General features: G+C 44.5%; 1 long non-coding RNA gene across 1 annotated transcript in view; it reads right to left on the bottom strand.

The window, feature by feature from the left end:
* LOC109547676 (uncharacterized) overlaps positions 1 to 26,748 on the bottom strand; it is a 161,916-nt gene that overhangs the window by 100,942 nt on the left and 34,226 nt on the right. The window contains exons 4-5 of the long non-coding RNA XR_012328868.1: positions 16,696 to 16,968; positions 15,002 to 15,119 (exon numbers count right to left, since the gene is read on the bottom strand). This is a non-coding gene — a long non-coding RNA (uncharacterized lncRNA). The remainder of the gene's footprint in view (positions 1 to 15,001; positions 15,120 to 16,695; positions 16,969 to 26,748) is intronic.

The following is a 26,748-nucleotide window of genomic DNA, read 5'->3' as shown; positions in this document are numbered from 1 at the left end:
AGAAGTGAGGGTAAACAAGGGGCAGAAAAGGAGACAGTTGGTTAAAAGTCTATTTACAAAGCAGTAAGGTGCACAGATCCCCTCCTCAACTCTGCACGGATGGGTGAGTGTCCCTCCCTGCCACACCCCTCCCCAGAAGACTGGAGTCTTATTCTCTAAGGAGGACAAAACAGAAGATCTACAGACACCAGACCAGTTGAGTACTCGGGCCAGAGTGCTTGGTTGAAAACAGAAGGATTAACTGAAAATCCCCAACCTCCCTCCCTGACTCTACTCCTAAAATGCTGGCATCCAGGGTAACACTCTTCAGACAGGAGACTGGAAGATCTCCTCTGGGAAACACAATCGGCCTGAGATTCAAATGCCCAGTGACGTACCATAAATGCCCTTGTGCACGTGGTTCCCAGTCTGATTTTTAGCCCCCGTCTAACATCTGGAAACAAACAGCCAAGGATCACAGGACATCTGAAGCAAGTCTCAGATATGAAAGGCAAACTCCAGAACAGACAAACAAAAAAGTAACTTGAAGTAAACAGAAACTATGCAAGGACATGAGAATTACTCCCCATTCTTGTCAAAAACAAACAGAAAACTGCCACTGTTACTTTCAGAGAGGTAACAACAGAGATTACAGCTTAAAACAAGAATAGAATTGTTTCAGGAAGGAAGAAATAACGACGTAGTAGCGTACCATATAGCTCAGCCATAAACAGGATTTACACAATCCAAATGATGTAATCTGCTATGATATCATCAAAGTATGATGCAGCTATACTAGGAGAAGTGAGCAGTGATGGGCACTAAAACTCTGCCTTAATCTTCCACATGGGAAGGTAACAGCTAATGCTTAAAACTGAAAAAAGAAAAAGATCACATGATGAACAGTAATAGCGAGAGACACGTATGCAAATATGAAAAGAAAAAGTAAAATAACTGAAAGTGATAGTCTTGAGAATGAGGAAGTAGGACAGCTGGGTGTGGTGCTACGGGATTGATAGGCTGATATTTTTAGTAATGAACTTTGAGAACTGTTTGGCTCTTGAAACTACGTGTATTGAATTTTTATAAAAAATAAAAACCAAATTATAAAAGAGCTTAGGCTCTGGCATCAGCCTGCCTGGATTAGTAACTGGTTCTCATCACTGGCTCCTTGTAAGATGTTGGACAATCTACTTAAGCTCTATGTGACTCGATTTATTTCCTCATATGTTTAGAGGGAATCATAGCAGTACTGCCTGATAGAATTGTTGTTAGAGTGAAATGAGGTAATGCGTGTGAAGCCATGTAACACGGGACCCAGCACGTGGTACGTGCTCAGTAAATGTTACCTACTATTGTTTTCATTATTGTTGCTTTCTCACCCCTAAAGATCTGATTTAATTGGTCTGGGGTGTAGCCTAGGTATAGAGAGTTTGAAAAGTTACCCAGATGACACTAACCCACAGCAAAGGGAAACCAGTGGTCCACAGCCTAGAGGAAGCCAGCTAGGTGAGCAACATAACTATTGCTAAAAAAAGATGATCCCTGGATGCTTCCTTGTCAGTCATCTCCCTCTAGCCCTATACCATCTAGAGGATAAAAAGATGGAGTGTTAACCCCACAGTGTCTCTCATTTTATTAAAGAGTAGTTACCCACCTGGAAAGTTGACTATACACCGAAGTTTTCTAAATTGAACCCATTTGCTCACTGAATTAGATTTGATTTAAGACATAGGAGAATGCTGACCCTGAAATATACTAAGGCTCAAGCTTAAGAATGTAGCAAAAATCTTAAGAGCACACTATTTAAGCATACAAAACATTATGGAAAATATTAATAACCTCTAAACTTTGGCGGGAGGTGGTTCAACAAGTGGTATCTTTAGAGCACTTAGGTTGAACCAACATCAAAAGCTTAGGGAAAAATTTACTTATGGCAGCTTTAGTGATGTACAGGTCTCCCCCAAATCTCCTGGTTAAAAATTTCCGACACAACTCAAAACTAGCTTAAGCAAAATAAAGGGAATATGTAGGCTCAGAAGGCGGGAAGGGATCAGTGATAGAATGAAGGCAAGAGCAGAGGGAACCAGCTCTGGAAGGCCTTGGAGGCCAGCACTGGAATTTGTGGTGCTTGCTGTGTTCCAGGGTCTCCTGGGGACGTGCAGGACACAGCAATGAAAGCAACAATAAAAACCAGAGAGGTAAATATATAGTGCACAAAAATTAAAAGACAGCCATGTCAGAGGATGGAGAATCGTTCAGGAGCTGAGGAAGCTGATGAGCTCCAAGGAGGAAGGGACAGAGGTTGTAGGGAAAACCACAGTAAGACTTTGGCTTTCCTCTGGGTGAGATGAGAATCCTTTGAAGGGTTTGAGCAGAGCAGTGACAAGGTGTAATTAACGTTTCAAAACACTGTACAGGCAGACAACTAAATGACCTCTTTGCTGCATGGAAAATGGACTGCATCAAGGCAAAGCAGGAGCAGGAGGACAAGGAAAATGCTACTGTCATTTTCCAGGGGAGACACAATGAAGGTTGAACCTAAAGTTGTTATGATGGAGATAAGACTCTGTCACATTATCAGGATCAGGTTCCAGTTCAAAGGTGGAGATGAAAGAACGTGCTGACAGATCCCACCTGGGCTGCTACGAGAGAGCGTCATGTCTGATGCCTTGCTCCCAGGACTCTCTCCCTCCCCAGCCATCCTCAAGCATGTGTCCATCCATCTTCCATCTCTGCCTGTCTCTTGGCTTCACTCTAATTTTCCACGTGGCAGGAGATAGTATGATGTCCAAGAGCCCCAAATCCACACCCTCCCATTTAGCGGCCATGGAAGCTCACTTCCTATTTATATATCAGACCTCAGCAAAGCCCTGCCTGAGTCAAGGATCCAACCATTGTACCAATCACTGTTGTCAGGAAGATGGGATATAATGGTTGCCCAGGCTTGGGATACACACTTGTCTCCATGGCCAGGGCAGCAGGGCAAGTTACTGAAATCGGGAGTTAGGAAAAGCATTCCAGACAAGCAAAAACCAACTGTTACCACAGTATAAGCACCCCTCCTCCACAACTGAAACCCAAATTATTTTCCCTTTGAGTTTTATCCAACTCCTATGGACCCTGAAGACTCTGCCTTTTCCCTAAACTCAGAGCAGCTTTCAATTTGGGGCACCTACCTCAAAAGAAATATTTTTCTTTTGCTATCAAACAATAAGTACCCAAATTAAAAGTCACAGTGATTTTAAATCTGGCCTCGGTATCTGACTTAGTTTGTCATTCAAAAGCAGGAGGATTAGGGAGGGGGAAGAGAGAAAGTTCATCTCGAATTGCCAGAAAGATCTTTGATTCCAACCCCCCCACCACCCAGTTTAATTACTGAAAGAGATTTTTCTCTCAAATGTTTTCGCAAAGAGCTGCGCAAAGAAGCATTTCCAGTTGGTTCTCTGAGCATCCTGAGATGTTTTAGAGCAAGGCCGGCCTGCATTTTTATCATCCCCGGGCCTTTCTGCACTCTTGGTCAGTTAAGGATTCTTGGCCCCAAACCAGCCCCACCACTAATGTTTGTGTGCTTTGGAAAAACTGCTGAAGAATTGAGGAAACAATCCATGATCTGAAAGAATTTACACATTGTGGTAATGCAGGATTTTGAAAAGCGAGTTTTACAAATGGCAGGGGCCCCTGCGCCCTGTCCACATTAACATCTGGGGACTTCCGTGCAATCAGGGCCTGATCACAGAACCCACCACAGCTGCCATGCTCATCCTTCCCCTGGAACACCTGCTCCCACACTCGCTGAGAAAGAACTGATTTATGTTGACAGTTTCTTACCCCAAACAACCCTGGGCTGTTTATAGTACATATCATACACTAGTGAGGTTTTCTTGTTCTCTTTTTTCCCAGACGCCCCTCCAGTTCCTCCTTGCCTGCTTTCATTCTTGTCCGTCTGCCACCTGGAAGCAGCAAATGCAGCCGCCCCTCTTGCTCTTCTGCATACCAGAGGCAACCATAATATTTACTGTGGCAGTGAGAGGCCTTCCTGCTGTCCTCACAGCTCAGATGGTGGTGAGAGACAGGGAGAGCCAAATGCGGAACCAGGGCTCTTTCCCAGAGAAGCGTTCTGCTCTGACCCAAACTCCTGGTGTGAGCCTGTACAGAAGCCCCCCTCCTTGGCCACCTGGGACACGGTAACCAGGGAACTCCGAGAAGTTTCCCAAAAATGGAACAGTGTCCCTCTAGGTGTTCAAGAAAAAGACTGTTTTTTTGGAAGAGAGTTACAGAAGAGATGAAAACATCTGGTTGAATTTGAATTTTGAATTTGAATCTAAAAATAGATTTCATATACCCCAGAGACAACAAAGATAATATGTTAGAGGACAGGAAGAAAATAATATAACTATTTATTTGTAAATATAATGTTTGTGTATGTTTAAAGTAAATATATTAGTACAGAAGGCTAAGTATGTCATTTAAAAATGAATGAATACGCTTAAATTGAAGCTACATGCTCAAATTGTTTTTTATTGCTGAGGGTAGATGATCAAAGGAGTTTGGAAACGATTAAATTAGGAGATACTTATGCTCTTTTCTCACTGAAATTCTGTGGTTCTGTGGTTTTATGTCCTGGGACAAAGTCTGCTGTGGTAGAGCCGATAAAAGGAGGTGAAGGCAGACAACTGTCTGTCCAGGGCTTGCCAGATTCCAGTAGCCTTTCTGCCGTCTGAGTCTCTGGGCCCTATCACCACTCCTGGAGGGAGCGAGAGTGCGAGCAGCTCTCGGGGAGGAGGTGAGGGAGGTTTCAGGCCCAGGGCACACGATGGGCCTTGCTGCTGCCCCATGGTGCCATCTGGGGGCTCCCTCCCTTGTGCAGGTTCAATGTCACCAGGCATTGGGACCAGGCTTCTAGTCTTTACAGACTGTGTCACCAAATGGCACCATCTTCTCCTACTTCTGTTTAGGTGGTTCTCTGTCCGATGCAGACCATGTCGTCCAGCTTTAGAATGGAAAAGTCTGTCTCTTGATCATCTGCTCCAAGTCTGACCACTTTGTCGTTCTTTGTTTGGGATTTAATATATGATTTTTAAAATCTTTTCACTTTTCTTTACTCCTTTCCCATTCAACTTTTCTCATGTACTTGTTCATCATTTTCCTTCTTTCTGTTATTCAATTTCACCTTTGTCTTCTCTTATAAGGATCTGTGGCCAAATCCCTTTAGGCAATTCAGATTGCCAGTGCCCCATGCCGTTTGGTAATCATTTTTTAAAGATTGTATATGGAGTCCAAACCTTCACTTCAATTGCTCCCCATTCCCTTCAGTGCATCTAACCTCTCCTGGAAAACCCCCCTGCCTGGAAAATTCCGATTTATTTATTTTTAAACACAGTTTAGATGTCATCTCTTCCAAAAGCCCTCCCTATTCCTTATACACCATTCAAACAAGCTAATCAATCCCTTCATTGTATTTTCTACACACACTTCTTTTTTATAATTGAGATATAATTGACATATATTACATTAGTTTCAGGTATACAACATAATGATTTGATATTTGTGTATATTGTGAAATGGTCACAATAAGTCTAGTTAACATCCATCACCACACATAGTTACAAATTTTTTTTTCATGTGATGAGAAATTTTTTTTTTTTTTTGGCTGCATTGGGCTGCTGCGCTTGGGCTTTCTCTAGTTGCAGCAAGCGGGGGCCACTCTTCTTTGCAGTGTGCGGGCTTCTCATTGTGGTGACTTCTCTTGTTGAGAAGCATACGCCCTAGGCGCGCAGGCTTCAGTAGTTGTGGCACATGGGCTCAGCAGTTGTGGCTTGCGGGCTCTAGAGCGCAGACTCACTAGTTGTGGCGCAGGACTTAGTTGCTCTGCGGCATGTAGGATCTTCCCAGACCAGGGCTTGAACCCATGTCCCCTGCATTGACAGGTGGATTCTTAATCACTGAGCCACCAGGGAAGCCCTGTGATGAGAACTTTTAAGATGTACTCTCTTAACAACTTTCAAATACACAATATTTAATAATATTATTAATTATATAATATATAATTAATATATAATATTATATAAAAATTATATAATATATAGTTAATAATATATTATTAACTATAGTCACCATGCTGTACATCACACCCCATGAAATATATTTTATAACTGGAAGTTTGTACCTTTTGAGCACCTTCTGCACAAACTCCTTTCACGGCACCAATGACACTTGTCTCCCTTCCTCTGCTAGTCTGTAAACTCATCCAAGGTCAAGGCTGGAGCCCTGCCCAGCAGCTTCTAGCACAGTGCCTGGTACAAAGCAGGCTCTTAAGAAATGGAGTGAATGAAGGGAGAATATCTGAAGCCAACTCCTCTTGGCCTCCCTGTTGATCCACCAGAATGTGGCCAACTGCAGAGGGAACAACAGCAGAGCTAATACTTATTCCATGTGCTTTCAGTGGGAAACCAATGACATATAACTGGCTGAGTAGAGACCACCAGACCAGTTAATCATCCACTCTATTCACGAAGAAGCAGCCCCTTCTCCTACACACGTTGATGAGTATATTCCAGGCTAAAGGACGGCATCTTACTTGCCAGGCTCTAATTGTTAGATTGTTTCTTAAGTTCATTTTCTGTCTTTTAATCACAGTTTATGCATGACTGTTCCTGGACTTTGAGGATTCAGACTTTGCACCAGGAACACTGCCATTTTCTTGTTCCTGGAAATTCACTGGAAATTTTCCAGTCACCAAAAGGTGGAATCTAACTGAAACACAACTTTCCACGAATACAATTTTCTTCTCCAACAAAAAATATCATTTTTTAAAAACAAATCACCAAATTGAAAACAAGAATTCAGTTTACTAACTTTGATGACTAGCTTCGTCATCTGACCCATCATCCACAGCCAGGAAAAATCACATACTTTTTCTTTTGTATCTTTTTATCTGAATTCCACCTGGCTTTCTCTCTCTCTCCCTCTCCCTCTCTCTCTCTCACACACACAGCCTGGACAGTGAAGCTTTCATTCCCAGGCCATGAAATTTTCTGCACCTGTGAGCACTCCTCTCTCAGTGTTATAACCAGGTCTCAGCCCTTTCCACTCAAAGCTCCCTATTAGTAGCTGCCCAGAAACCGACAGAACCCGAGAACCTCCCAGGTCACCCCACCTCTGCCAAAGCATCCCTGCCCCCCAAGTCCCCACTCCCACACTGATACACCCATCCCAACAATGTATCCGTGAAGAAAACTCCTCCCTCAAGGCAGGGCAAGCCCGTACTGTCCTCTAACTTCTCTCTCTGGCTGATGTTATCACAGTCTTAGAAAACTGAACTTAAAGGCACGTATCCGAGTTCTAAGATCCTCAGCTACCTGAAAACTATGAGACCTTGGATGATTCACTGAGTCTCTGCGGGTCACAATGAAATTTAGCAAACTTGCATGTCCCCCCGGGTCTTTTTCCTTCTTTTTGTCTGATCTGTCCACTCTCCGATCTCTCTGCTTCTACATAAGGTCATCGTAAGGACAGACAAGACAATGTTTGTGAAATGCCTTAAATTTCTATGAAGGAGGTTTATAAATTCAAAATATTATTGCTTTTGGAGATGCTATTTTTAGTCCTGTGTGAACACTGTTAACATATCTTTATAGATAAACAGAGTTCCTGGTTGGATGGCGGTGATGGTGGCACAATGATATGAATGTACTTAAACGCCCCTGAAATGAACTCTTCACAGTGGTTAAGATGGTAATTTTTTTTAAGATGGTAAATTTTATGTTATGAGTATTTGACCACAATTTTTAAAATAAATATATAGTCAACAACAACAACAAAATCTTTGTATTACCTGATTGTTTAGAAAGCAGGTTTCCTGGCATCCACCTGCTCTGTGTCCCCTTTTGCTTACTTGCGTCTGCTTGCCCTCTGATCTGTGATGGAATCTCACAACGCATGGGAGGGGACTTGAAGATCGGTGGTCCATCTCACCCCTTCATCCGACATTACATATGAGAAATGAGGCCCATCTGAACAAAAAGATCAACTCTAATTTAAAGTTCCTCCCTCCTACACTGTTGGTGGGAATATAAGTTGGTGCAGCCACTATGGAAAACAGTATGAGGTTCCTCAGAAAACTAAAAATAGAGTTGCCATATGATCCAGCAATCCCACTGGGATATATATCCGGGCATATATCCGGGCATATATCTGGACAAAACTATAATTCAAAAAGATACATGCACCCCTGTGTTCATAGCAGCACTATTCACAATAGCCAGGACATGGAAACAACCTAAATGTCCATCAACAGATATGAACGGATAAAGAAGATGTGGTACTATATACAATGGAATACTACTGAGCCATAAAAAAGAATGAAATAAGGCCATTTGCAGCAATATGGATGCAGATTATCATACTAAGTGAAGTCAGAAAGAGAAAGACAAATGCCATATGATATTACTCGTATGTGGAATCTAAAATATGACACAAATGAACCTATCTACAAAACAGAAACAGAATCACAGACATAGAGAACAGACTTGTGGTTGCCAAGGGGCAGTGGGCTGGGGGAGGGATGGAGTGGTAGGCTGGGGTTAGCAGATGTAAGCTATTATACGTGGAATGGATAAACAACAATGTCCTCCTGTACAGAACAGAGAACTATATCAGTATCCTATGATAAACCATAATGGAAAAGAATATAAAAAAAGAATGTGTGTGTGTGTATATATATATATAACTGAATATATATATGTATAACTGAATCACTTTTCTGTACAGCAGAAATTAATACAACATTGTAAATCAACTATAATTCAATAAAAAAAATATATGAAAGAACAATTTAAGGTTCCTAATTTCAGGTCAGATTCTGTTTACCTGGGGGAAAGTAACACATCCATCTATAACCATAATATTAGTAACTATCATAATAAAAAGCTGTAAGGACAACCTCCTTCCGCACACCCGCTCCCTGGGGCCCTGGGAGAAAGGCTACAGAAAGCGGAGCCCAGTGCACATCTCTCTGGCCTCCTCTGGGCAGGGGACACCCCCGAGGCTACTGCTCCAGGACCAACAGGCAAGGGGACACACACTGGAGTGTGTCTGATTCCCGTCCTCCTCCCCCTCAGGTTTTAGGTGACCAGCTTTCGATCTAGTACTGACTCAGACAACTGAACGCCAGGTTTCACCAGAGAATGGACATTTTACAAGTGGGTTATAAATTGTCGTTAGGCAGCTCTCAGACAGGTTGACATAACCCCCCGCTACCTTGGCTGAGTGGCACCTCAGCTACTCAACCTGCGCCTTTGGAAGATGCTCTCCCTGGATACAGGTCTGCTGAACATATGATGTGATCACCAGGCAGGGCAGAGTCCCGGGAAAGGAAGCACAATTGTGTTAGTCACAGAGACACTGTGAGAAAGTAAGAGTGGGAGGGACCTTAGCCATATGGTCAAACCCCTCATTTCATAGATAAAGATCTGAGGACAGAGGCACTAGGGGCGGGGCCAGCAACCTGTCCAAGGCTGTCCACTCAGCGGCGTCTGGGAGTGGAGGCCAGACCATTTACCAGCTGGGATCCAGTGCTCTTTCTGCCACCCTAGTCCATCTGTGCCAGGGAGGCAGAAGGGTAGGGGGAAAAGCATGGACTTTGGAGCCAGGCCCAGCCACACATCCCATCTCTCCTTTAATGGCCCTAAGGCTTTGGGCAAGTCATACTCTCTGAGCCTCAGTTTCCTCATCTATAAAATGGGCATAATGATTCTCATCTTTGAAGGTTGGCGTGAAGGTTAAGTTAAAAGATGTGTGTGAAGTGCCAGCACAGTTCCTGGCAGAATAAGTGCCCTCACAAACAGTAGCTGTGATTTATTACTGTTCTTTGGGCCACCACGGTTCTCTGAGCACAATGGGGCAGGATTCCAAATGCGCTGTGGGTCCTGCTTGTTAGATGAGGGCAGGCCTAGAGCACAGAGGGAGGACTCCAAGGTGGAATGGAGGGGTACACAGGAGGAAGGGTGCCCCGGCTAGCTGGTGTGCCAGGAGGTCTGAGGGACTCCATGGAGCTGGCTGGCGCATGCCCAGGACACTGTGTTCCTTGGGATTACCAGACACCCACAAATAATTAGATGGCTTTCCCCAAAATCAACAAGATCAGCAAAGAATAAAGCCGTTACATTTCCAGGCTAGAAAAAAAAAAGAGGCTGCCTCCCATCGGCTGGCTTGAGAGAGTGGGGCAAATTAATTCGGATGTGCCCTCCAAGCACACATAAATGAGGGTTCACAGAGCTCCCAGGGGTACACAAGGAATGCTGAATGGCTTAGTTGTCTCCAGACATAGTAACAGAATATCCATCGAAGCCAGTGGTCCTCAAAGCGAGGTCCTTGGCCCTTTGAAATGCAGCATCCCTAGCCGCCACCCTGACGTACTGAATCCTCTGAAGATGGGCTCCAGGAGATTCTACCAAGCCCTCCAGGCCATTCTTAGGCACGTGCAATTTGAGAACTGCTTGCCTGCGCCATTTCTCCTGATTTCTTGACTGACAGCACAGGAGCGGCTATCGATCTTGGCTGCACAGAAGCAGTCCGCTGCCAAGGCTACAACCCAGAGCAATTAAATCAGAATCTCTGGGATTGGACCCCGGCACCAGGTCTTTTAAGGCTCCCCAGGTAATTTCAATGTGCAGCCAAGTCTGAGACCCACTGATTTGGAGCAAGAATTTGAATGAAGCAGTAAGTCATTCATAGCATTTGTGTGTGAGCGTATCAATCAACTCAGAATGCTGGGAATTACCATCTTTTCCTTTGCTCAGAGTTTTTGTGTTTGTTTTTCCCACCACTACTTCCTCGATCGTCCTCTGCAGGTTCTGCACCCCCAAGAGAAGTTCTGAAGACACTTGTCCCCCCACCCATTCACCCACCGCTACCACCATCCAATTGTTAACGTTACTGAAATCACTGACTCAAGCTAAGATGTAAGAAAAGGCTCCATTCATTCTAGGTTCTTAGGATCCAGTGTGAATCTGCAAATTGAAGACAATTATGTTTCTGTTATATGTGTGTTTCTTCTGTGTGGGATTTATCTACAGTGTTCCTATTATGTTCATGCATTTTATTCAGCTTTTGGTCCAGATCAGCACCAAAGCAGGCTAATAAGGCCTGGTTTATGTTTTGTTTAGCCTTTGAAACATGCAAGCATCTCACCTGCTAATTGGAGACAGTGGATGGGCCCCAGCACAGTGTTTCCTCAGCTGGGGGAGGGTAGAGAGGAAAAAATAAAAATAACTTTTTTCCCCTAGTATCCTGTGAACTGTACTGCAAGAAAGCTGGTGAGTCGCTTTAAATGACACTTTCAGGTTCTAATAAAAATATGTTTTAAGGGCTTCCCTGGTGGCACAATGGTTGTGAATCTGCCTGCTAATGCAGGGGACACAGGTTCGAGCCCTGGTCTGGGAGGATCCCACATGTCGCAGAGCAACTAGGCCCGTGAGCCACAACTACTGAGCCTGCGCGTCTGGAGCCTGTGCTCCGCAACAAGAGAGGCCGCAATAGTGAGATGCCCGCGCACCGCGATGAAGAGTGGCCCCCGCTTGCCACAACTAGAGAAAGCTCTCGCACAGAAACGAAGACCCAACACAGCAAAAATAAATTAATTAATTAATAAACTCCTACCCCCAACATCTTCTTTAAAAAAAAAAAAAGGCCACCTATTGTGTGATTCTATTATATATATATATATATATGTTTTAAAATGGAGCAATAGGATAGTTTACCTAAGATGTCATCATAAAGGCTAGGCTTACACTTTTAGCTTCAGATCAATTACTTGGAAGTTTTAGAAATCTTCAAGAAGCCCAATTTAGAAATGTGTCCAGTTCCTGGAGTTAACAATCTTACTCTGCCGATGTAACTCAAATGTTCTTTCTCAGGGGCTCCCTAGGGTGTCATCTTCCACAAAGTCTCCAGGAGTTCTGAAACTATTCTATTTAAAGAGAAATGGATATTTAATATACTTGTTCATGTTTCTCTGCACATATTAGGCTGACCAAACATCCTGATCACTCTGGAACTTTCCCGTTTTAGCACTAAAAGTCCCATATTCACCTTCCACTGGGCAACTGGGACAATTGGTCACCCTATATTCTGCCCAGATCTCCTTGCTCACCATCACTTTATAAATCCTCTCCTTCCGTGGGACTCATGCACTGCCTCATCTTAAACCATCAGCACATGTGCTTAGAACACACACACACCTGGTTCCTTCCTCACAATGCGAATGCAGATACATTCATTTATTCTTCCAGAATTTCTACTTCCCATTTTTCCCATGGCTATCACCACCCTCTCTCTCCACAGGGATGATTCCAGAAACATCTTGTTCTTTTTAATCACACCACCAGGGCAAATGCAAAGACGAAAGGAAAGTGATTCCTGTGTTTCAGAGCTCAAACTAGATGAAAGAGTACATCATAAAAGTTAACGAGTGCCTTTTTTCAATGGTTTAAATCTTTATTGCATCTCCATTCATTGCTGGATACCGACCTGCACCGAGTCCACAGTAAGCAAGCTAATAAGTGAGACAAACATGCTCTCTTCACTCAGTAAGACTCCCTGGCATCCTAGATTTCCTTGTTCCTTGGCTTTCCATTGAACTGGGCAAATGCATCTTTGGTTTTTGCTATTCCTTATCTTGGGCTGCCAGTAGCAACTGACTGAATCTACTGCCAATTTGTTCTTTCTAACTTCAGTGCTGCTCCAAAGTTATTATAATAAACTCAATTAATTTCTCATAGTGGTTCTAAATTCTGTCCACAATGAAGTTCTTTCACCCACCCACCATGTAGTGCATGACTCTGTCATCTACCTTCCTGGGTTCAACATCATGGGATGGAGTTCCAGCTACCGTTCACCTCCTACCTTAAATTCTCCCAGGCTCATCGTGGTCATTTTCTATTGCCCTGTTGTCTTAAATAAGGAAATGTATTTTATTCTCTCTGAGACTTCTTCCTTTACCCTCTATCACTTCCTCTTTTAACATGCTTCTTCCATCAGTACCCATCAGATGTATTTTTCTGCCTTTTGATTTCTCTTTAACATACAAATATGCTTAAATCACAATTACTCTCAAGAAAAAAAGAGGTGATCTGACTCCACTGAAACTGTGGAATTCCCACACCTTTCCCTCTTTTGACCACACCTGCCATCCATTTCTCCCACCCATTTCTCAACCCTGTGCTGTCTGTGTTTTGCTCCTGCTAAACTGAAATTTTCTTTCAAGTGGTACCAATAAACTACCTGTTAAAATGTGATGTCTCTTCTGAGTTCTCATCCATCCAAGCCTCTTGGCATCATTTGAGGGTGTTGTTGGGATTATCCTCTTTGACGTCTCTCATGTTATATACCCTGACTCTCCTGTCCTCTCACTGGACCACATCACCTCCCGTTGCCTATTCTTCCTCCTGTGCCTCTTCCAGTCTCACTCTGGACCCCATCCAGCATGGGCTTCAGCTATAGCTCCATTCTGTTGACCACACATCTATATCCCCACCTCTGAACTCTCTCCTGAGTTTTCTATCCTTATTTCTAAACACCTAATGAGCAGTTCCACATGGCAAAATCCAAAGATCCTCAAACTCAATACATCCAAAGTTAAGTTCATAATCATCCCTCAAACCTGTCTCCCTGCGTTTTCTGTCTTAGTCTCTGAGTCTATCCTACTAGAAACTCCTGCATCAATCTTTACTTTTTTCTAGTCCACACTTCCAAGCATTTGCTAAATAACATCATGTTATGTTCATCATCAGAACTTTTTATTACAAATAGCAGAATCAAAACTCAAATTAAACAAGAAAAAGAAATGTATTAGCTCATGGAACCAAACCATAAAAAAGGATGGATTCATGTGAATGGTACCAGATTTCTCTCTCCACCTCTCATCTCAGCTTTTGTTTTTGTTTGCCCTCATTCTTGCAGGCTCCTTCATGTGGAAGGGGCCATGGCCACTAGCAGCCCTGAAGGCACATCCCATTAACAATAATGAGAAGAGACACTTAATCTACATCAGGCACAATTCTAGGCACTTCAGAGCCCGTGAGGCAAGAAAGAGAAAACATGCTCTCCACATCAAATGTAGAAGAGCCATAGACAAGCTCTAAACTGGGCCAGCTTGGGTCATGTACCCACCTGCTGGAGCAACCACTGGGTCTAGAACCATGAAGTAGAGTAACAAGCAGAGTTTGGATCATCCATCAGCCCCTGACCTTGAGTGTTTCAAGTAGGAGGGGTCTGATGAACCACAGCAGGTGGGAAAAAATGCAGGGTTAGACTTTGGGGCGAGAAATGGATATGCAGAAACTCAACAGTGCTAATTCACGTTCACGGGTCTTTGCATCACCTTATGAAAACGAAGCCCATCAGGAATTGTATCTGAATAGATGCCCTACCCTCCAAAAAAAAAAAAAAAAAAAAAGTACAGAAGAAAATCAAGACATTCCTCAGAAAACAGTTTTAAGAATACACTAGGGCTTCCCTGGTGGCGCAGTGGTTAAGAATCCGCCTGCTAATGCAGGGGACGCGGGTTCGAGCCCTGGTCTGGGAAGACCCCACATGCTGCGGAGCAACTAAGCCCGTGCGCCACAACTACTAAGCCTGCACTCTAGAGCCTGCGTGCCACAACTACTGAAGCCTGCGCACCTAGACCCCATGCTCCGCAACAAGAGAAGCCACTGCAATGAGAAGCCCACGCACCGCAATGAAGAGCAGACCTGGCTCACCGCAACTAGGGAAAGCCCATGCACAGCAACGAAGACCCAATGCAGTCAAAACTATAAATAAATAAAAAATAAAAAAAGAATACACTAAAACCACAAAGAATGGGTCATCAAAGCTCAAAAATGTATGCCGAGAGTTCTTAGCCTCTGCAAGCATAGAATATCTTTTTTTTTTTAAAGTCTCAAACTTCTAAATAATAGTGGTTTTAATGATAAAAAGCATAATGATGAGACAGGATGGCACTCCCTTGCATAACGTTTACCTGTTCAGCCTGCAGATGCTGTTTCACCTCTTGCACTGACTTCAAGGCCCCAGGGAGGTCTGCAGTCATGGGTGACATTTAGCTCTTCTTTCTCATAGAACTTCAGAAGGAGTTCTACCTGGAAAATTTCCAGAGGGGGTATTGAAATTGAAGCCATAAGAATCTCTATAATGTACCTGTAGTTTAACTTTCCAGTGTCCCTTTTTAAGATAAATAGTTGGAAAATATACCCTGAGATAACTGCACAAGTGAACTTGACATTGTTTTAGACCCATAACAACTGCATCTACAGGCTGGCACTAACTGTCATGGATGGTGAACTCTATTTTTTTTGTTTCTACATCTACAGTTCCTCAGTTTATTGATTTCTCATCATTCATCAGAAGATTTGTAAGCGTAATGAAGCCTAAATGGAGCACACATGAATATGAATTTTGTGGTGTGTATAAATTAAGTCTCCCGCTGCAACATTTGGGGGAGATATTTCTCCTAGGAATGAATGTTGCCACCCGACAGGTGTGTAATAAGATGCTATTTTCATCCTCCATCATCTAAGGTTTTGAATGTAACTGGAAACATTCTTGGAGGCGGGGGAGGGAGATGCCCTGAGTCATTGTGAAAACCATTATTCAGCATCATGCTCAGCTGGACGTGGAAATGAATTAAAACAAATGTTCAAGAATGTTCTATTTCCATATGAAGCTATTTCATCTGTTATCTTTTTCTCTTGCACTTAAATGTGACTAAAAGATCTTCCAAAATGAAATGCAGCCTTGTATGAAATCAAATTGATTTCTCTTATTTGTAATTTACCAGAGAATATTTGTCCTGAGTATTATTAGGCAGCAAAGCTATTCTATTTATTTTTTAAAAAAAAGAAAAAGGAAAAAAACATTTGGAGTTGATGTTAAAAAGAAAGCTATACAGTGTGTTCTACATTTGAAATTCCACAATCTGTTAATAAACTGGATTTTTCCTGTAAAGAGAGGCATGCATCCTTTTGCCTCATTTCACCAGGCTCAGTGTTCACTTTTGCCATCCCCAGCACCCCTTGTTCAGTCAAATGTGTATGAAGTCCAAATCCATCTAAGAAATGCCCTGCTCCAGCCAGGATCAAACAGAACGCTTCTGGAATGGAACATCAGCAGAGCTGCTCCCTTTGTTCACTTTTTTTCCTTCACGTTTTTTATTGTTAGCAGTGACTACATTTCAGAAACAAAGCCACCTGCTTTCAAACACAAATGAGGGAAGGCTGTGTCTGTGTGTTTGTACGTGTGTGTGCACATGCTGGGATGGGGGGCACGGATGTGTGTGTGTGTTCCCTCACAGAAGGAGTTATTTATGTGTCTGACCTGTCTTCAGGCACTTATAAAATATTCAGCAGGCTAGAATGAACCTCTCCGGAGGGTGCTGAGGCCCAGATGGACATGTTAGGGAGTAAGGCTCAGGAGTAATGCTAGGAAGGCACTTGTGCTGAGATGCTCCTAGCCTGGCAGAGCCAGCATTCACCTGAGGGGCCAGGAGGGCCTTGACTCCTTATCTGTGAAAATCAGGGCACCTGACGTTGCCTTTGGGAGCCTTGGTTTTCTTATCTGTAAAATGAAAAGTCTGAACTATGTTAGGGGTCTCCATTCTTGGCTGCACAGTAGCCTCGCTTGATTTTCTTATTTTTAATAATGATGCAAGGGCCTTACCCCAGACCACTTGAATTAAACCTCCAGGGATGGAATCCAGAAACGAATATTTTTTTAAGCTCCCAGGTGCGTCTAGGTGCAGCCAGGGTGGTGAACTGCGGCTGGGTGATCGCCAAAATCTCTCCAGCGCAGGTTCTGCAGGACTTGCTCCTGTCAGATCAGGTGTCTGTTGGGTCAGCTCTCTGTCCTCAGTGGTCCACCCTGCCCAGCCGTGCTCCATCCCATGGAACGTTCCAGATGCATAAGTCATCAGGGCCAAAGCTCCAACAGGATCTGCGGAAACAGTCAACGTCATTAACTGGACTACCCAATCTAAAGAGTGAGGATTTGGGGGGGGTTGGGGAGGGAAGGATTGTTTAAAGGGAATCGTAGTGGTTCCTAAGAAACCTGTGGGACAGCATCAAAGCTACTGGGAACTCTGCACAGTGAGCTCATTTCCCTGTTCACACCCACCTACGATGTCTCTGCAGCCCGGCGTGTGCTGCAAAGATAAACAAAATTAATCAATAGCAAGAGCTGCATTTTGTTTTGTTTTGTTTTCAAATTTTTTTTTTTTTTGACATGGACCCATTTTGAAGTCTTTATTGAATTTGTTACAATATTGCTTCTGTTTTATGTTTTGATTATTTTGGCCACGGGGCATGTGGGATCTGAGCTCCCTGACCAGGGATCCAACCGCACCCCCTGCATGCTTTTGATCTTGCAGTCAAGTCACATAGTTTCCTTTTCCAGGACAGTGCCACACTTCCCTCTGCCCTGTTCTCTTGTCTCTCCGAGCTTTTTCCCTCTTACTCCTGTTTAACCCATCCATCCCCTTGCCCAGTCATCCACAGATCTGCTCCCCACCTTGCCTTGTGCCGCCCCCGCCAACCCTCTGCATGATTTTATTTATTTTTTGTCATTTCCCATCACCCTACTTTGTATGCTCTCACCCTCCCTTCCCACTTCTTCCCTTTCCCAGCCAAGATCGCTGGCCACCAATGGCTGTGAGGATGTGAAAATCTGAGCCACAGGCATGAATAATGAATTGGAAGAGGCAGACTGAAGCCAGTCGGAACTGAGACAGTATTTCCGAAATGCAGCCAAATGACTTAGCAAGAGGCAGGATGGAGTTACTGCAATCCCTGGAAGCCCTGGACACACTGTTAATTATGAAAATGCAGTTTTGATAAAGTACAAATCTGCAATTGTCCTAAGGCTGACAGAAGTGTCATACCCTGCTCTGGGCTGAAACTGGGAGTTCTGGAAGGTGCAGGGACACTTGCCGACCCCATTGCACTGAGGGACTAGGGCAGTCACTGGCGAGATGGCCTGCTTCCTCATTCCAAGAATAGCACCTCCACCCTGGGTTGGGGGCAGCTACACAAGGATGGCTAGAGGGTGTGGTACTGGAAGCTCCCACCCGGCAGCAAGGTCAGGGAAGTGGGCGATCTGGATCTTGAGGTTGCCGGAGGGGGAACAGGCAGGAGTCTGGACGCCAAGGAGAGTTGTCTGCTGCTCTTCTAACTCATCAGAAACCAGACCAAGTACCAGCCCTCAGATCTCAGGTGTCTGATCCTGCACTGTGCCCAGTTAGTCGGAAACCTCCTTTGGACCTTCTTTTACAAGCAAGACTTGGTGATGGGTCTGTGGAGCCAGTGGTCCAATCTGGGGACCTGCTGGAGCTGGTTGGTGAATGAGGGTCTGCAGACAATCTTAACTAACATTCTGGCCACCCCTCGAGTTCTCTCCCATTTGCCCCAGACACGTCTTTGTGAAATATAAACCTGGCTATAGCGCCATCTGCCCAGAAACCTGTCAGCAGCTACTCACTGGCTCCAGAACTGAGGCTAAACTCCTGATAATAAGCTCCAAGGCCCTCTGTGACTTGGCCCAAACTTCCATCTCCGACTTCACATCTCCACTCGGTGACTTGACCCGACAGTGCAGAGATGCCGAATGCTTTGCGCTCCGTGCCCTCTGCCGCTCCTTCCCTGCACACCTGTGATGCAGCTGTGTCCCCTGCATCTCTGTCTCCTTCACGAACACCCATTTATCCTCCCAAGACCCAGCGTAGGAGCCCTGTTTGCTAGGAATTGCTCTGGAGCTCTCAGATTGGACAAACTCCCCTCCCCAGCTTGTGCTCCCACCTTACCTACTGTCTGCTTAACGTGTAAAGGTCTTTGTGAGCCCGGAATGTGTTACCCGGCCCAAGCACGCTCGCTGCACGACAGGCCAGTAAGTCGGGAGACAAGTTGTTGAGGCAAGGAGTAATGACTTTAACGGGAAAGCTAGCCGACTGAGAGAATAGCTGACTAGTGTCTCAAAAAACCATCTTCCCTCAGTCCAAATTCGGGTCTTTTACACAGAGAAAGGGGAGGGGGAGGAGCTCACTGCGATGCCAACTAATGGCTGAGCGGGACTGCTAAGGCTCGCTCACTAACCAACGGTTACTCGCTAAGGGTCCTTCCCTAATGGTAGCTCGCTAACGGTGAGTGGGACCGCTAACAGTGGCTCCTTGACACTTGCTCGCTAAGGGCCGCTCGCTTGGCTCGCTTGGGGGGAGGGGCCCCCTGCGAGGCCGACCAACGGCTGAGCAGGACTGTTAACGGTCACTCTCTAATGGTTGGTCCCTAAGGGCCTCTCACTAAGGGTCAGTTGCTTGGGGGAGGGGCCCCCTGCAAGGCCGACCAACGGCCGAACAGGACTGTTAAGGGTCACTCCCTAACGGTCAGTTGCTTGGGGGAGGGGCCCACTGCGAGGCTGACCAACGGCTGAGCAGGACTGTTAACGGTCAGTTGGGGGAGGGGCCCACTGCGAGGCCGACCAACGGCCGAGCAGGACTGTTAACGGTCACTCCCTAACGGTCAGTTGCTTGGGGGAGGGGCCCACTGCGAGGCTGACCAACGGCTGAGCAGGACTGTTAACGGTCAGTTGGGGGAGGGGCCCACTGCGAGGCCGACCAACGGCTGAGCAGGACTGTTAACGGTCACTCCCTAACGGTCAGTTGCTTGGGGGAGGGGCCCACTGCGAGGCTGACCAACGGCTGAGCAGGACTGTTAACGGTCAGTTGCTTGGGGGAGGGGCCCACTGCGAGGCCGACCAGCGGCGGAGCAGGACTGTTAACGGTCACTCCCTAACGGTTGGTCCCTAAGGGTCTCTCACTAACGGTCATTGCTTGGGGGAGGGGCCCCCTGCGAGGCCGACCAATGGCTGAGCGGGACCACTACGGGTGGCTCGCTAACAGCCATGTGCCTGCCCCGCCTCTATTACAAATGGACACTCTGGGGGCAGAGACCCCCTCTCATTCACCCAGGAACGTTCCCTGCATCCAACACAATGCCTAGAATAGAGTAGACATCCATTAATGCTTGTGTAGAGAATCCTGGCTGGAACAGAACAGGAAGCTAGGATTACAGTACTCCCATCTTACGGGTATGGATGTTCCCACAGTCCCTGCCTTGGATAGAGGTCCAGCCCTCGGAGCAATGCTCCCCTTCCCCATCCCTCCCAGTGGAGAGCTCCCAGCGCCTGCTCATCTCCCTCCCCCAGCCTGACGTGTTGTGACTGTGATCTCAGGGGTCCACTGCTCCCCAGTTCCCTGTCTCTTCTCAGTGTGTGCAGCCTTGACGGGCAGAGGAGATGCACCCTGCTGACTCGGATATTGAACTAAATCTTTCAAGCCAAAACTTCGTTCACTTTCCCCGAATGAGGACAACGACTGAGTCACGAAGGAATAGGTAGAGTAGGTATAAGTCTCTGCAAATTCAAATGTGCTGAAAAGCAATCTTGAATTTTTCATAACTCGATTTAATTTTTATTTCAAGTTCCATTTTTTTCCTGAGATGGCGGGGTGAGTCTCCCCTCTGTTTTCCCGAGTGTGGCATCTGAGCTCCAGGGGGTTAACGTGGTGTCGGGGTGAGGGCAGACCTGGTCTTCATCCTCAGTGTCCTCTATTCATCCTGGTTCCTGCTGGGAAGCACCATCTCATGTCACACACTGTCCGCCCGGGTGGTCGCTGGGGCTGCCTCATTCCCGTACTCTGCCACGCTTGGGGACCAAGAAATCATGTTGGGGTCATGATGGGGCCCGGAGAACTCTATAAGGCCACATCTGCCAAGTAGAGTCATTGTCACTTCCCCAGAACATTAAAGAAACAGGACGTGGGCTCACTCTGTTCTCTTTTTTTTTTGCGGTACGCGGGCCTCTCACTGCTGTGGCCTCTCCCGTTGCGGAGCACAGGCTCCGGACGCGCAGGCTCAGCGGCCATGGCTCACGGGCCCAGCCGCTCCGCGGCATGTGGGATCTTCCCGGACCGGGGCACTAACCCGTGTCCCCTGCATCGGCAGGCGGACTCTCAACCACTGTGCCACCAGGGAAGCCCTCTGTTCTCTTTTTGTTGGGTTGGTTTTAGGTTCCAGCATCCCTCACGCTTGACGTGGAACCAGGGCTCACGGCCTCCTTAGGGACCTCCCAGCCTCTAAGGTCTCATAACTCCCCGATCCAATTCACTCTCCTTCCAGCCTGTGGCATCCTTTTCTAGCCAGTGTGTATGTGAGGGTGAAGGGAGGGCCCTTCCGACTACTCATCTGAGATTGATAGTCTGTTACCTCTGTCCTGTTTCCATTTCCTCAAAGCCTATTCTTCTGAAACTCAAAGGCCATGAGGAGACTTTTTCCTCTGATCTTTGCTTTCACATTGCTTCCCTATGAGAGTGATCACCTACCACCATCTAGTTACTGAATGGAGAGCAGAGGTAGGGTCTAGAGGGATTGGAGGGGGAGGTATCATTAAGAATGTGCTAAGGTAGCATTTATAAGCAATCAGGCACTGTTCTAAGGTCTTCACATACATTAGCTCATCAAATCATTGCCACCCAACGAGGCAGATACTGTTACTATTCCCATTTTGCAGACGAGGAAACTGAGATTAAGTAGTGACAAATTGGAGGAGCTGGGACTTGAACCCAGGCAGCCTGGCTCCAGGGTCTGTGCCCTTAACCACTAAAATGACAGCTTCTCACTAACCAACAAACACCCTGCCACACACATTACTTTTGTTATAGATCTGTCTTCCTTGAAGATGTATAGGAAAAGAAAAGTTTAAAAATATTATGATGGAAACTTCTCCTTCTACTCAAAGTGCTTATGCTGGGATTTAACAAATTTTGATCTTGATGAGAAATCTATCCGTCATCCATGTGAATGTCAAAAAAAGATAAAAGCCTAGAAGTCCTTAAAAAACAGAATCTCCCACCACCACTGCCACCACCAATGCCACCAGCTCAATCTGCCTGGAAGCGTTTTATCAGGCCCTTCAGCAGCAGGGTAAGAGTTAGAGGACCGGACCTCTGAAAAGGTGTTGCCAACTCTATATATCTCCCTCTGTGTGCCCTGGATGCTTCTATCTAATTCTAAGAACTAACATCCCTTTTGAATGAAAAGATGCCCAAGAAAAAGCATTTGTGTAGAACAATCATTCTTAACATTTTGGGGGGTTACAGACCTTTTTACAATCTATGAAGTACATCCCCAGAAAAAACAAATGCTTGTATCCAAATGAACACATAATTTGGCATAAAATTTTAGGCAAATTACTGAGCCCTGTACTATGTGTGAACTGTTCCTGGAAGGGAAACTGCATTATGTGTTTCTGTACCTTCAACACCTAGCAGAGAATAAACTCATTGAGTTAGACCCATCCTGCCTCCACGCTGGCCCCGGGCATGCACACTGACTCTCTGTGTATCATGAGACACAGAAAATCTTCCCCTCCCCTTTATCCAGCCCAGATTCTCTGCAAATGCCTGTTGCCAACAAGGACATTTGTTCTTTGTGCATGGATGCCTGTGTTTTTGCCTCCGAGAGACAAGCACTGACTGGGATCTGAGTAGAAGCGGCCGCTCTGATTTTCAGGCAATTTGGGGGCTGCACATAGAACTCTACATCCTTGTGGGGGCCAGATAGGAAAGGACCGAAGCTCTGGGCCTCTTTATAACCCCAAAGAGGACTCCTTCTCACCCATTACTGAAGGGTAGCCAATCCCCTGACTGGTTTTTCCCTTTTCAGAAGGGAATCCAACACATCAAGTTTTAAAATACCTTCTCAAAGAAAACAATTTAATGTGTTTTCCTGCACCTCAAGAGTACTGGTGAAGTGCAGTTAACTCTGCTTTTCAATTCTCGGATTAATCAGCAGAGAGGATGTTTGGGTCAAGGCCAAACGTTATTCTTTCTATGAAGGAAACAGAGAGATGGTTCAGGATAAACTCTGTGAGCAGCTCAGAGCCCTCTGCAAGAAGTCATGGCACTCTGTGAGAGCAAACACTTATATGATTATCACTTGTGGTTAGCTGGAGTCACGCCACCAATGGGATTATTAAGAATCAGTAGGGCAGGACTTCCGTGGTGGTGCAGTGGTTAAGAATCCGCCTGCCAATGCAGGGGACACGGGTTAGAGCCCTGGTCCGGAAAGATCCCACATGCCAGGGAGCAACTAAGCCCGTGCGCCACAACTACTGAGCCTGTGCTCTAGAGCCCGTGAGCCACAACTACTGAGCCCATGTGCCACAACTACTGAAGCCCACGCGCCTAGAGCCTGAGCTCCGCAACAAGAGGAGCCACTGCAATGAGAAGCCCACACACCACAAACGAAGAGCAGCCCCCCGCTCACGGCAACTAGAGAAAGCCCGCGCGCAGCAAAGAAGACCCAACACAGCCAAAACTTAATTAATTTTTTAAAAAAGAGAAAAATCTTTAACAACAACAACAAAAGAATCAGTAGGGCAAACACAGCAGAGACAACTAAAAGCTACTGGGAAATAATAACAATACTTTCTTCATTCTCATTTTTCCTTTCCTTTCCTCCTGGGTTGGGGTGGCATGGTTTATCCTTCTCATTCCTTCTATCAACAGTCTCTACTTCTCTGACGGTTTTTTCTTGTGATCTATTCTTATTATCGAGTTTTATATCTTAACTGTGTTCATGGATTCCTATACCTTGAAAAGGGCCATCTTCCTTCCTTGCAAGTGATCCCTGGGACTTTGTGATTCCCTACCCCTCAGTAATTATTCTAGACATGTTCCTTGTTATGAGTATATTTATGATTATATAAACTACATACATGTATAAGTGTAGTAAAATACTTTCCATATATATATAAAACACAAAAACAAATTGTAAAATGATAAGATGAAATAATTATAAATAGGGCTCTAATATTTTATCCTTTCTCCTAATGCACTGTCCACCCCTTTGAGATTTAAACACCCTGCTTTGAAACACAGGCCTAGTGTATCACCAAGCAGGTAAACATCAGAGCAAAGCCTTCCAAGGGCTAAAACTGGCTGTCACTGCCTCGGATTGTAACCTGTAATAGTCCCCTAACACCTGACATTCGTATAGGTGAGTTCATTCACAAACTGAATGTTTGTGTCCGCCCCCCCCAATTTCATATGGTGAAGCCCTAACCCCCCAGAGTGGCTGTATTTGGAGTTGGGCCTCTAAGGAAGTAATTAAGGTTAAATGAGGTCGTAACTGTGGATCCCTAATCCAATTGGATTAGATAGGTTTGGTGCCCTTATAAGAAGAGACAGAAGAGAGCCCTCTCTCTCTCCCCCTCAATCTCCCTCTCTCTATCTCTCTCTTCCCCCAAGCCTGCACCTCAGAAAGACCATGTGAGCACACAGCAAGATGACATCCATCTGCAAGCCGGGAAGAGAGTTCTCACCAGGAACCAACCCTGCCAGACCTTGATCTGGGACTTCCAGCCTCCAGAACCACAAGAAAATAAATTTCTGTTGTTCAAGCCACCCGGTCTGTGGTATTTTGTTATGGCAACAGGAGCAGACAAATCCACTCTCGGAAAACTCACCAGATTATTCCTGTAACCCCAGTGCCATAAACACAGATAGATATAGCTTTCAACTTGAGGTTAATACTTTCTTCAAAGTTGGTCATACAATTAGTATCAGGTGAGAAACTTTGGCGGTGCCAGAAATGTTTGGATGTAAGAGGAACTCACACAACATCCCCCTGACCTGGGTGAGCAGAAGAATGTAGTGTCAGTGCAGTCCTGCTGCTACAGCAGAAGTGAAAGCCCTCACTTTTCCATCAAAGGCACCAGCATCCCCACTGCACTGCACTGTAACTGCCCCCATTATCGTGATCTTAGTGTATGCCTCAGAGAGACAAGAATTGAAGTGTCTGTGGGAAGGAACTGAAGCTCAGCTCTTGAGAATTTTATGGGCTGCTGTTTCTTGACATAATTTTAGAGCAATAGCCTGATCTGCTCTTCCACTGAAAACAACAAAGATAGATGCTGCTTTTATTTAAAAAAATAAACCTCTTTATAAATGCACTCATGAATAAGGGAGAAAAGAAAATCAATGGAGGGTAAAAGTTAATTAAAAGGAGAAATATATATAGGTAACTAAGCACTGAATCTGGCTTTTGCTCTGGGGAAATCTTTTAAATCATGACTATTTTGAGCTTCTGTTTTTGACAACTGTGCAAACTGTGAGGCATAAGACAAATCCTCATGTGCAACCAAAGGGGGGAGTCTGAAAGGAAGACCCATGAGTAATCTAGGAACAGCAGACAAACCTAAGAACCCACAGAAGGGACCATTAAAAAGTGCTTGTGTCTCTCAACCTTGGAGCTGGGTTGAAGGGAAAAATCTCTCCCCTGAGAATTCATAACCATAATCTAGTTTTCATGGGAATATTCAGCCCAAATTCACACTACTTCAAATCTAGAACTGATTTTAAAATAGCCCCTAGTGGGTAGTGCCCTGCTCTACAAGGTAGAAGTAAATGCATATTATCTTTGAAGGAAATTACTTTCAACTAAGGCTTCAAAGACTACTACAGATAAAGTTCCAAGGAACATGAGTCCATAGTCAGCACTACAACAAACACATAAACAGGAGTCATGAATGAGAGATTATAAAATCAATCAAGAAAATTCAAAAAGAATCCAAAAGAATGTCTAAAAACAAAAATATAGTGATTGAAAGTCAAAGCTCAATTTTCAGGCTACACAACAGGCACAGTTTAAGACTGATTCACTGAAATGGAAAATGGTTCAGCAGAAATTACACTAATGCAGCAGAGAGAGAAAATGAAGTGCTGAAAATTAGAAAGATATTAAGAATCTTGTAGCATAGAGTGAGTTTCAGAATCCCAAAATCACAATCAGATTTTCAGAGGGATGTAATAAAGAGAATGGAGAAGAGGCAATATTCAAAATGAAAATGGCTACGAATTTTCTGTTACTGTCAAAAGATTCAAATTCTCATATTTGAAAGATGAATCTTTCAAAGAAAATTAAGTTTTTTAAGATCCACAACTATACACATCATAATCAAACTGTAGAAAAAACATAATAAGAGGATCTTAAAAGCAGCCAGAAAAGAAGAATCATCTGCAAAGGGGTAACAATTATACTGGCAGCTGACTTCTTAGCAGCAATAATGAAAATCAGAAGATAGTGGAATAATATTTTCAATATGCTGAGAAAAAGATAACTCAAAAACTAAAATTTTATACCCACAAATCATTCAAATATGACGATGAAATAAAGATATTTTATGGTAAATAAAAACTAATAAAGTTTCCAACTAACAGACCCTGGCTTTAAGAACTTCCAAATAAGCATTTCACATAGAAAGAAACTAATCCTAGACGAAAGGTCTGGGATGAAAGAAAGAATGGTGAGTAAAGAAATATGTAAAATTGTGGGCATACATAAACAAACTTTTAATGTGGCAAACAACAATAATAATATACTTTCAGAGTTAAACAAAAATGATAAAACTAAAATACAGCAATGGTATAGAAGTAAGGAGGAGGTGATTGGAGTTAAAGTGTTTATACATTGGATTGTTTGGGTGGGTGGTAAAGGTATTCATTAACTTTAGACTTTACATTCATATTAAAAATTTCCAAGGTAACCATGTATGCATACAGTGCATATATTCCACAATCCTACTTCTAGAAATTTTTGAAACAGCAACAAACTGGAAACTTTATAAATGACTATTATAGAGAATTAGTTAAAATAATTATGGATAATA

Source organism: Tursiops truncatus, chromosome 21 (assembly GCF_011762595.2).
Source record: "Tursiops truncatus isolate mTurTru1 chromosome 21, mTurTru1.mat.Y, whole genome shotgun sequence".
Classification (NCBI taxonomy): domain Eukaryota; kingdom Metazoa; phylum Chordata; class Mammalia; order Artiodactyla; family Delphinidae; genus Tursiops; species Tursiops truncatus.
Note: the sequence above shows the minus strand (reverse complement) of the source record. Positions and strands in the feature narration are given on the sequence as shown.